Source organism: Triticum dicoccoides, chromosome 3B (genome assembly GCF_002162155.2).
Source record: "Triticum dicoccoides isolate Atlit2015 ecotype Zavitan chromosome 3B, WEW_v2.0, whole genome shotgun sequence".
Classification (NCBI taxonomy): Eukaryota; Viridiplantae; Streptophyta; class Magnoliopsida; order Poales; family Poaceae; genus Triticum; species Triticum dicoccoides.
In genome coordinates, this window is record NC_041385.1 from 638946873 (window position 1) to 638958248 (window position 11376).

Consider the following 11376-nt stretch of genomic DNA (forward strand, 5'->3'; position numbering starts at 1 on the left):
CACACCACCATATAATCGTTGCATGGGCATAAACATGATTTCATGGCGGCATCTCGAATGGAACTTTCACTTGGTTCAATATAAGATCGACGAACGGACTGCTACTAGAAGATGCCTCCGAGGACCTCCGCCTCGAAGAACTCCTTCCAAAGAGGTTCATCATATTCGTGTACAATTTTCAAGCAACAATTCACCGAAACAGTTTAAAAAACGGAGCTTCGAGCAGAGAGATCGAAGTCTGCGGTTTCAGGAGCAAGAACACTAGAGAGAGAGAGAGAGAGAGAGAGATCAATGGTGATTTTTTTTGGAGGTAAGTGGTGATGTGGGAACAAGAGATAAGTGAGGGGGGCACATGGGGACCACAACCCACTAGGGCGCGCTTGGGGGTCCTGGTGCGCCCAGGTGGGTTGTGCCCACCTGGTGCACCTCCCTCTGATATTATTTGCACCAAAAATTCTTAACTAATCAGAAAAAAATCATGTTAAAATTTCAGAGCAGTCTGAGAACTTTTATTCTTGGGTCACTTTTTATTGCAAGGGAAATTCAGAAAACAGACAAAACATGGCATTTTATTTTATTTAACTAATACAAATAGAAAACAAAAGGTAGGGACAGAAGGTAGTGCTTACTATATTCATCAACTTCATACCTCTCAAAAATGATTCATTAATAAGGTTGATCAAGTCTTATTAACAACCACTTTTGATTAGCATGAAACTAAAAAACTTTTGTAATTAACTAAGTTACCTCAACGGGGATATGAATGTCCCCAACAATAAGCATTTCATATTTAATTTTAACAGTAGGTAGAGGTAGCTGAAAACTTCCAATAGTGATTGTCGGAGGATTTTCAATAACATTGATACCATTCACTTTGAATTGTTTCTTCGGAAAGTGCATTCTATGCTCATTACCATTGATATGAAAAGTGGCCTTGCTTTTATTGCAATCAATAACAGCCCCTACAGTATTCAAGAAGGGTCTACCAAGGATAATCGGGGTGTTGTCATCCTCGGACATCTCAAGTATAACAAAGTCAGTCAAAATAGTAACATTAGCAACAACAATGGGCACATCCTCACAAATACCGATAGGTATGACAGTTGATTTGTCAGCCAATTACAAAGATATTTTAGTAGGTGTGAGTTTATTCAAATCAAGTCTTTTATACAAATAAAAAGGCATACCACTAACACCAACTCCCAAATCACATAAAGCGGTTTTCACATAATTTCTTTTGATGGAGCAAGGTATAGTTGGTATTCCCGGATCTCTAAGTTTTTTAGGTACTCCACCTTTAAAAGTATAATTAGCAAGCATGGTGGAGATTTCATCTTTTGGTATTTTTCTCTAATTAATGATGATGTCTTTCATGTACTTTGCATAAGGAGGCATTTTTAAGATATCAGTCAAGCGAGTACGCAAAAAGACTGGCCTCGGCATTTTGGCAAAGCGTTCAAATTCTTCTTCATCTTTCTTTTTAGTTGACTTGGGTGGAAAGGGCATAGGTTTTTGAACCCATGGTTCTCTTTCTTTACCGTGTTTTCTAGCAACAAAGTCTCTTTTATCATATCTTTTATTCTTTGGTTGTGGGTTATCAAGATCAACAGCTGGTTCTATCTCAACATCATTGTCTGGTTATTTATTATTTGTTTGAGTGTCTTCATGAACCTCATCATTATCATTTTCATTGTCAGAAGGTGAGTGTTCACTATTAGATTGAGTTTCAGCGTCAGAGATAGAAACTTCATTATCATTATCAGAAGGTTTTTCTACTTAAGGCTCACTAGAGGCATGCAAAGTCCTATCATTTTTTCCTTCCTTTTCTTTTTAGAAGGACTAGGTGCATCAATGTTAATTCTTTGAGAGTCTTTTTCCATTCTTTTTGGGTGTCCCTCAGGACAAAGTGGTTCATGAGTCATTTTACCTCCTCTAGTTGCTACTCTAACAACAAAGTCACTTATATTATTGTTCATTTCATCAAGCAACTCTCTTTGAGATTTAGCAACTTGTTCTAATTTAGTTTTAACCATAGAGGCATGCTTCCCCACACCTCTAACATCATTTGAGATTCTAAATAACAAGTTACTTATACGAGCAATCATATCAGAGTTGTATTTCAATTGTTTCATAACATTTGCATTGAATGATCTTGCTTTCTAATGTAATTATCAAACTCATCAAGGCATTGACTAGGATGTTTATTATGAGGATTATCACTATCATTGAAGTTCATTAAAGAATTTACCTCTACCACCTTAGGTGGTGGTGGTGTATCAAGCCCATGTATTTCTTCAATAGGTGGTAAATTTTTAACATCATCTGCTTTAATACATTTTTCCTTCATAGATTTCTTTGCCTCTTGCATATCTTCAGGACTGAGATATAAGATACCCCTCTTCTTCGGAGTGGGTTTAGGCGATGGTTCAGGAAGAGTCCAATCATCATAATTTTTCAATATGTTATTCAATAATTCTTCATCTTGCCTAATAGTTTGTTCCCTGAAAACACAACCAGCACAACTATCTAAGAATTCCCTAGAAGCATCGGTTAGTCCATTATAGAAGATATCAAGTATTTCATTTTTCTTAAGATGATGATCAGCCAAAGCATTAAGAAATTGGAGAAGCCTCCCCCAAGCTTGTGGGAGACTCTCTTCTTCAATTTGCACAAAGTTAAATATTTTCTGTAAGGCAGCTTGTTTCTTAAGAGCAGAAAATTATTTTTCAAGAAAGTAATAAATCATGTCCTGGGGACTACGCACACAACCAGGAGCAAGGGTATTGTACCAAGCTATAGCATCACCCTTTAATGAGAACGAAAATAACTTGAGAGTATAACAATATCGAATTTTCTCATCATGAGCAAAAAAGGTGGCTATGTCATTCAACTTAGTAAGATGTGCCACAACAGTTTCAATTTCATAACCATGAAAAGGATCAGATTCAACCAAAGTAATTTACTATGGGTCGACAGAGAATTCATAATCCTTATCATCAACAAAGATAGGTGAAATAGCAAACTGAGGATCACTTTTCATTCTTTCATTCAAAGTTTTTTCTTTATACTTGCATAATATTTTTTCTAGATCATCTCTATCCTTAGAAGCAAGAATATCTATAGTTTCCTCCTCATTCATAACATAACCTTCCGGTACCTTTGACAATTCATATCTAGGAGGGCTAGTTCTAATAGGTGTTTCAAGATTTTCAATTCCAAGCTCTTCCTCAGTTTCAACAATCTCGTGCTGTCTTACTCTAGCAATTTGTTCATCAAGAAATTCACCTAGTGGCACATTATCATCAAGCAAGGTACTAGCATCATCAAGAGTGACATTCATAACAGAAGTAGCATCATAAATAACTTGCGACATATCAGAATTGATAGCATGTGGTGGTGTTGCAAGTTTACTTATAACAGAAGGTGAATCTAAAGCGGAGCTGGATGACAGTTCCTTACCTCCCCTCGTCTTAGAGGGAAAAATCTTAGTCTTGGCATCCTTCAGATTCTTCATAGTGATAATTTGATAATAATCCCAAGTGACTCAACAAATATAGCTATGCTCCCGGCAACGGCGCCAGAAAAAGGTCTTGATAACTCACAAGTATAGGGGATCGCAACAGTTTTAAGGATAGAGTATTCGACCCAAATTTATAGATTCGACACAAGAGGAGCCAAAGAATATTTGTAAGTATTAGCAGCTGAGTTATTAATTCAACCACACCTGAAGATTAATTATCTCCAGCAAAGTGATTAGTAGCAAAGTAGTATGACAGTTTTGATAGTAGTAGCAACAACAATAGTAACAGTAACAATGATTTTGTAGCAAGTGCAATACTGACAGCGGCAATAGTAACTTAGCAAGATCAATATGTAGGAAAATCATAGGCATTACATCAGTGATTTGTTGGATGATATTCATCATGTAACAGTCATAACTTAGGGCGATGCGACACTAGCTCTAGTTCATAAATATAATGTAGGCATGTATTTCGTAAATAGTTATACATGCTTATGGAAAGAACTTGCATGACATCTTTTGTCCCACCCTCCCATGGTAGCGGAGTCCTATTGGAAACTAAGGGATATTAAGGTCTTCTTTTAATAGAAAACCGGAACAAAGCATTAACACATGGTGAATACATGAACTCCTCAAACTACGGTCATATCATCGGTAAGTGTCCTAACTATTGTCACTCCGGGGTTGTCGGATCATAACACGTAGTAGGTGACTATGACTTGCAAGATTGGATCTAGAATATAGGTGACTATAACCTGGGTTGTGCCCACACAGGCGCCCCTTCCGGTGGTTCTTGGCTCCAATATTTTTCTTTATTCATATAAAAATTCCTTGCAAAGTTTCGTTCCAATCCGAAAAAACTTTTATTTCTGCACAAAAACAACACCATGGTAGTTCTGCTAAGTGCAGCATTAGTCCGGGTTAATTTCATTCAAATTATACAAATTAGAGTCCAAAATAAGAGGAAAAATGTTAGAAAACATAGATACGACGGAGACTTATCAAGGCCGTGGGGGATGTGGGTGGCATAGATAACCGACCGCGGCACCCACAAGAAGAAGTGGCTCGGCTCCTTCCATGCGGCAAAGCTTACCGCCTTCGAGTACGACCGGTGGCAGATCCGATTGCACGGCGCGGCGGCTTGCCTCAACTTCCCGTGGGGACGACACCTCTCGAGCTCGTCACACCGCCGCCGGGGGTAGGTGGAGGCCGCCTACGAGGAATACATGGCGGACCTCCGCCGCTAGTACCCCGAGCTTGTCGAGGAGGAGCGATCGATATTCTCAGATCATGCGGTCATTGTCCTCTCGGGCAACGAGGAGCAAGGCGGCAACGACAGCGGCAAGGACGAGGAGGAGTTCGATGTTGAAGAGTGGTGGCGCATCTTCTCCAACTCCAGCAACGATGGCACAGGGCCGAACCCCATGGGTGGTGGAATGTGGAGGGCGGATTGGCTCGCCCTCTATAAACGTGACGAGAATGATGATGTTCAGTTTTAGTTTAAATTCATGTTTAGTTTTAAGTTCAAATTCATGTTTAGGTTTAAATTGAATGATTATGTACATTTCCTGTCGAATTTTGGTTGTCTAAATCGAATCGAGGGACACGATGTTGAATATGACAAGCTCTTTGAAAATACACTAATATACGTGAGATATGGGCCAGCTAAGCTATGCGCACAAATCGCAAAAGTGGAAGAACTGCAGATGGTTCACCGGTTCCTACTGCTTTGCGTTAGAGTTGGCCTTGGTGCGCTCGCCATCGTCTCAACCGACGAGTTTCCCGGTCCAGTTTTCAACGTCGGAGCGGCGGCGTGTCTTCCGTTCCAAGTCGGGGGAGTTTCTCCAGGTTCGACCGGACCCCGTACGAGGAGAGGGACTCGGCGGCAGCCTCGACCGATGATGGCAAGATCCCCCGGACATTCATTGCGTTCGCCGGCGAGCGTGCGCGGTCGCGGTCGCGGCCATCTCCGGAGCGTTACGTACATCGTGGCAGCGGTCCCGCGCGCCGGCGAGCGGCCGAGAGCTCTCCAGCGTGTACTGGAAACGAGATCGACCAACGACGAACGGAATATCACATCGTATCACTCGATCAGGTCAGCCTCACGGTGGCGCGATCGAGGAATTCAATGGATCCGTACGTGTTTTCTCTCCTGGTCCATGGTCTACGGGTGTCGCGGCTCCTCCAACGGGAGGGTGGTTGAGTAGCCGGCGAGTAGGGTACTGGACTACTGGCCGATCGATGGACGCGCGCGCGCGGAATAGTCTAGTCAGTCGAGGAGCGGGGCACTAGGGCGGCTTACGAGTCACCTCGCTGGCTCACTCCACTCGTCGGCGTCTCACCGGTGCACCATTATGGCGCGAGCGACTGGTGCGTCCGCATGTGTGTTTCTATACTAGCACTACTGGTGCAGTGCACTGCTTGTATGGCCAAAGTTGAAGGTTCCTTGGCTTCTCGAGGATATGGATGGCCGCGCCGTGCCGGGAGCCACGGGCGGCAGCTGGTAGGACGTCGCATTGACCTCGTCCCGGCCAAGTTGATACGCAAGGGTCCAACCGGCACGCTAAAGACGCAAGTTCATAGGGTCCAGAGTCTGGATAATTGAAAATTTTCTCTGGCCCTCTACGGTCTGCCATGAAAGCTCCATGATACTCACTAGATTAATCAATGTATGATCGATGGCATAAGTGCTCCCAGGTAGAATATCGATTCTCTTTCAAAAAGTAGGATAACACCTCCAGCCTCAGCACCTTTTTTTTTTTGGAATAAGTACTCAATACCGATTGATGCACACATCCATATGTTATTGATTATTTCGCAATGTCAAGCGGCGACGACGAGATCATGGAGCTCCTCTCTAGCCCCGCCCATCGTGTTAGTGTGATCATGTGAAATTCATGAACACATCGACATTGATAATGCGTGGAGTGGAATAAAGACAATTCGACATGTGTTGTAGAATAAAGTCAATTCAACATTTTGCAGGATCCAAATTGTGAGATGGGGCAGTGGACCAAGAAATTGATATTGCTAATGATTTTGTGGTATATGGTACGGTATTTGTGTGAGAATGTGAAGCAGTGATGGTGGGAAGTTAATTGTGTCAAATTGTCAAGCTAAATAGGTGAAAACTCCAATTGCTAAATGAAACAAGTGTTTTCTTAAAACTGGCAATTAAAATACTCATATTGAAATTGAAATTGTGTGAATGGTTGTGCGGTATGTTAAATGCATATTTTAGTGTCACATTGATAGTTTTGATTCTGAATTTTTTTTCATCTATATTTGACTTTTATGACATTGAAATGTATTTGATATGTGAAAAAGTGAAACTATTGCTAAGAATGGCATGTTCCACTTAGCATGCTTTAGTATCAATGACGATTTCAATCAAATTCTCACGTAACTGAAACGGTGAAATTGTTGCTGAGAATGACATGCTTGAATATTGTTGTTGAAGTTGAAAAATGGTGATGAAGTAGGCAGGTGACATATACTTCAATGGTTTTATTTGAAATGTATATCATTGCAATATATGTTTCAAAAATATCTTATATAGTTGATATTAAAATACGCATGCTGTGAAATATATGCTCCACAAATCTCCAAAATACGGTACTATTATTGACCTAAGTGAGAAAATGGAAGTGAAGTGAATTTAAATATGTGACATATTTCATTCATTTCACACATTTGAGTCAGGAGACATGTGTGATTTATGAAACATTTCAAAGTAAGTGAAGTATGTGATTTGTGAGCTATTTTAAATAAATGAGTGTTGGAAATATGCCCTAGAGGCAATAATAAAAGCATTATTATTATATTTCCTTGTTCATGATAATTGTCTTTTATTCATGCTATAATTGTATTATCCAGAAATCGTAATACACGTGTGAATACATAGACCACAATACGTCCCTAGTAAGCCTCTAGTTGACTAGCTCGTTGGTCAACAGATAGTCATGGTTTCCTGACTATGGACATCAGATGTCATTGACAACGGGATCACGTCATTAGGAGAATGACGTGATGGACAAGACCCAATCCTAAGCATAGCACAAGATCGTGTAGTTCGTTTTGCTAGAGCTTTTTCAATGTCAAGTATCTCTTTCTTAGACCATGAGATCGTGTAACTCCCGGATACCGTAGGAGTGCTTTGGGTGTACCAAACGTCACAACGTAACTGGGTGACCATTAAGGTACACTACAGGTATCTCCGAAAGTGTCTGTTGGGTTGACACGGATCGAGACTGGGATTTGTCACTCCGTATGACGGAGAGGTATCTCTGGGCCCACTCGGTAATGCATCATCATAATGAGCTCAAAGTGATCAAGTGCTTGGTCACGAGATCATGCATTACGGTACGAGTAAAGTGAATTGCCGGTAACGAGACTGAACGAGGTATTGGGATACCGACGATCGAGTCTCGGGCATGTAACGTACCGATTGACAAAGGGAATAGTATACGGGGTTGCTTGAATCCTCGACATCGTGGTTCATCCGATGACATCATCGAGGAGCATGTGGGAGCCAACATGGGTATCCAGATCCCGCTGTTGGTTATTGACCTGAGAGCCGTCTCGGTCATGTCCGCGTGTCTCCCGGACCCGTAGGGTCTACACACTTAAGGTTCGGTGACGCTAGGGTTATTAGGAAGACTTGTATGTGATTATCAAATGTTGTTCGGAGTCCCGGATGAGATCCTGGACGTCACGAGGAGTTCCGGAAGGGTCCGGAGGTAAAGATTTATATATGGGAAGTTGTCAAACGGACACCGAAAAGTTTCGGGGGCATATCGGTATTGTACCGGGGCCACCGGAAGGGTTCCGGGGGTCCACCGGGAGGGGCCACCCCTCCCGGGGGGCCACATGGGCTGTGTGGGGCAGGAGCCAGCCCCTGAAGGGCTGGGCGCGCCCCCCCTTTGGGCCCATGCGCCTAGGGTTGGGGGGGAACCCTAGAGGGGGCGCCCCCCTTTGCTTGGGGGGCAAGTCCCCCCTCCCTGGCCGCCCCCCCTCTAGATCCCATCTAGAGGGGCCGGCCCCCCTTGCCCCTTCCCCTATAAATAGAGGGGTGAGGGGAGGGCTGCATACACAAGCCAAGGCGCAGCCCCTCCCCTCCCCAACACCTCTCCTTCTCCGTCACAAGCTTGGCGAAGCCCTGTCGGAGTGCTGCTTCTCCACCAACACCACGCCGTCGTGCTGCCGGTGGAGCTGTCTTCCTCAACCTCTCCTTCCTCCTTGCTGGATCAAGACGGAGGAGACGTCGCCCGTACCGTACGTGTGTTGAACGCGGAGGTGCTGTCCGTTCAGCACTTGGTCATCGGTGATCTGAATCACGACGAGTACGACTCCATCATCACCATCCTCTTGAGCGCTTCCGCACTCGATCTACAAGTGGTATGTAGATGCAAACTCACTCCCTTGACTCGTTGCTTAGATGAACTCATAGATGGATCTTGGTGAAACCGTAGGAAAAATTTTAATTTTCTGCAACGTTCCCCAACAATAAGATCGGAATATAAAATAAAATTAAAGATATATGCTTTTCAGAAAAAACAAAAAAGTGAAACCCGTAAAAAATTATCAATGAAATATAAACTTTATTGCAATAAATACAGTTCTATTGAGTTCTCACTTTCATTGTAATAGGTAAAATAAATGAATTCACGGCGAACTTCATTGGAGTACTTGATTTTGGAGAGAGATGGGATCACGTGGTGGGCCTCGTTAAGTTGACGTGAATATCTTATACAAGTGGGCGCTAGAAAATATAGTGAATATGCCAAACATATGAATCCAAATTGAGCGCACAAATGTAAAAGGTAAAATTGTTCATTTATTGTTTAGGTGTTCTTTTGCATAATTTGTCTTGCAGTGATTGATATTTCCATGAATCTCAGAATAACCCCCTCTGGGGCAGATCATATGTTTGGGGATTGGTTGGCTTATTTTCCAACTAAGCAACACAAGCTCGTGCTTTAGTGGGGCTGTTGTTATTATTTGGACAATCCAGAAAACTAGAAATGATGCTTTCTTTTGACAGAAATTATGTTATGACCCTCCCGCAACTATATTCATTATGTGTAATCATATAGTAACATATATGCGCATGGGTGATTCAGTAGAAGGTCCAAGAACGGAAAAGGCTCGAGGAAGGTGTTGAGATGACCAGAAAGATGATTAAAATGTCTTATCTTGCAAGCATGGATGGGCGCCAATTACAAGGAGAATAGAGGGAGCCTGATGAACATGTTAAGATCCCGATACTCTCTTGCGCGTTTTGTTTTGCCGGCTTGGCCTTTAGGGTGCTTTGTCCCCCCATGTGATGTAGTGATGTTAGTTGATGTCCTTGCGGTTGTTTCCTTGTTTTGGGCACCTACAAGATTAGAGTGATTTGCTTGTGATTTGTGTATCTTTGAAACAACTATAATTTGTGGCGTTTCTTATTGAAAATTTGTGTGGAGCGCCTGTTGTTTCAATTTTTTTCAAATGCTTGATTAATATTTTTCAAATAAAGATACAAAAATGAATATATGGTAAATATTTTTCTATACACATGTACCATTTTCAAATGCTTAATTAACATTTTTTAATACATAATCAATTTTTTTTCATACACATTTGTATTTTCTTTATATATTTTTGCATACATGAGAAAAAAATTGTTATGCATTTAGCATTTTTTAAATGCCTAGGTAGCATTTTGTTTCAATTTTTTTGGTAATGTCTTTTGTAATATATTTATTTATAATATTTGAAGTATAAAAAAATTATAGTGCACCAGCCATATTTTATCATTGCACATACATATTTCAAACTTAAGTATTTTTTGGAATATGCGTATTTCAGTTTTTCGAAAATATAAAAAATAGGAAAAATGAAAAAAATGAAAAGAAAAAACGACTTCGAGTGAACAAATGAACGAAAACCGATCAAGCAAACATCGTCACTGGGCTGCCCATTATTTGTCGTTTCAGGCGAGCGTGCGGTTTGTCCCACTAGAAACAAGACATAGCCGCACCCGCTTTTTGCTTGCTCAATTGCGCGTTGGCGGAAAGCTCTTGAAAAAAATTCATGAATGTGGGAAAAATCATAAGTTAAAAAAATGTTACCTTTTAAAAAATAACAGTATGACTTTTTTAAGAATTTGAAAAAATTCATGAAATTTAGTTAAAAAATATTGGAAAAGCCCCCACGAATTTGGGAAAATTTAAAAATTGGAATTATACTTTACAAATTTTAAGAACTTCTTGGATTTGAATTGTTCATGAATTCAGAAAATATTGTGTTTTTTGCAAATATAAAAGGTTCATAAATTTGAAAAAAATAGTGTGAATGAATTAAAAAAATAAAAGGATAATAATAATAATAATTGAGCAAAACGTGTCAAAACGCAGATCACATATATCCAACCTGAATAAACCAGACAACAGAAGAAGTAAAACTGCATGAAGGAATGTTCCCAAATGCTCACCATCAAGGTTCCACACCGCCACCTCTGAGTTGTATAACTCGCCCCAGGGTGTCGTAGCCCCACTCTCCCTTCCCATCCTCCCAATTCTCTCCCTCGCTAGCAGTGCAAAACACGGTTCTCACACGCGCCCGTCTTGCGGTCACTGCTGCGCCATCGCCACCCACGCGACCACTAGCCAACGCAAGCCATGCCACAACAAGAAGTTCTGCCACGCCTCGCTCGCCCCCAAATTACAACATGGGCGTCATCTTCCTCGTCTTCGGCCTGCTATCGTCGTGCCCGATCCCCTACCATTTTTGGAAACCACCTTCATAGCAAAACCGTTCAATGGGGAAAATTTACCCCAAAGGGATTTCAATGTCAAAATTGTACCAAAAATCAC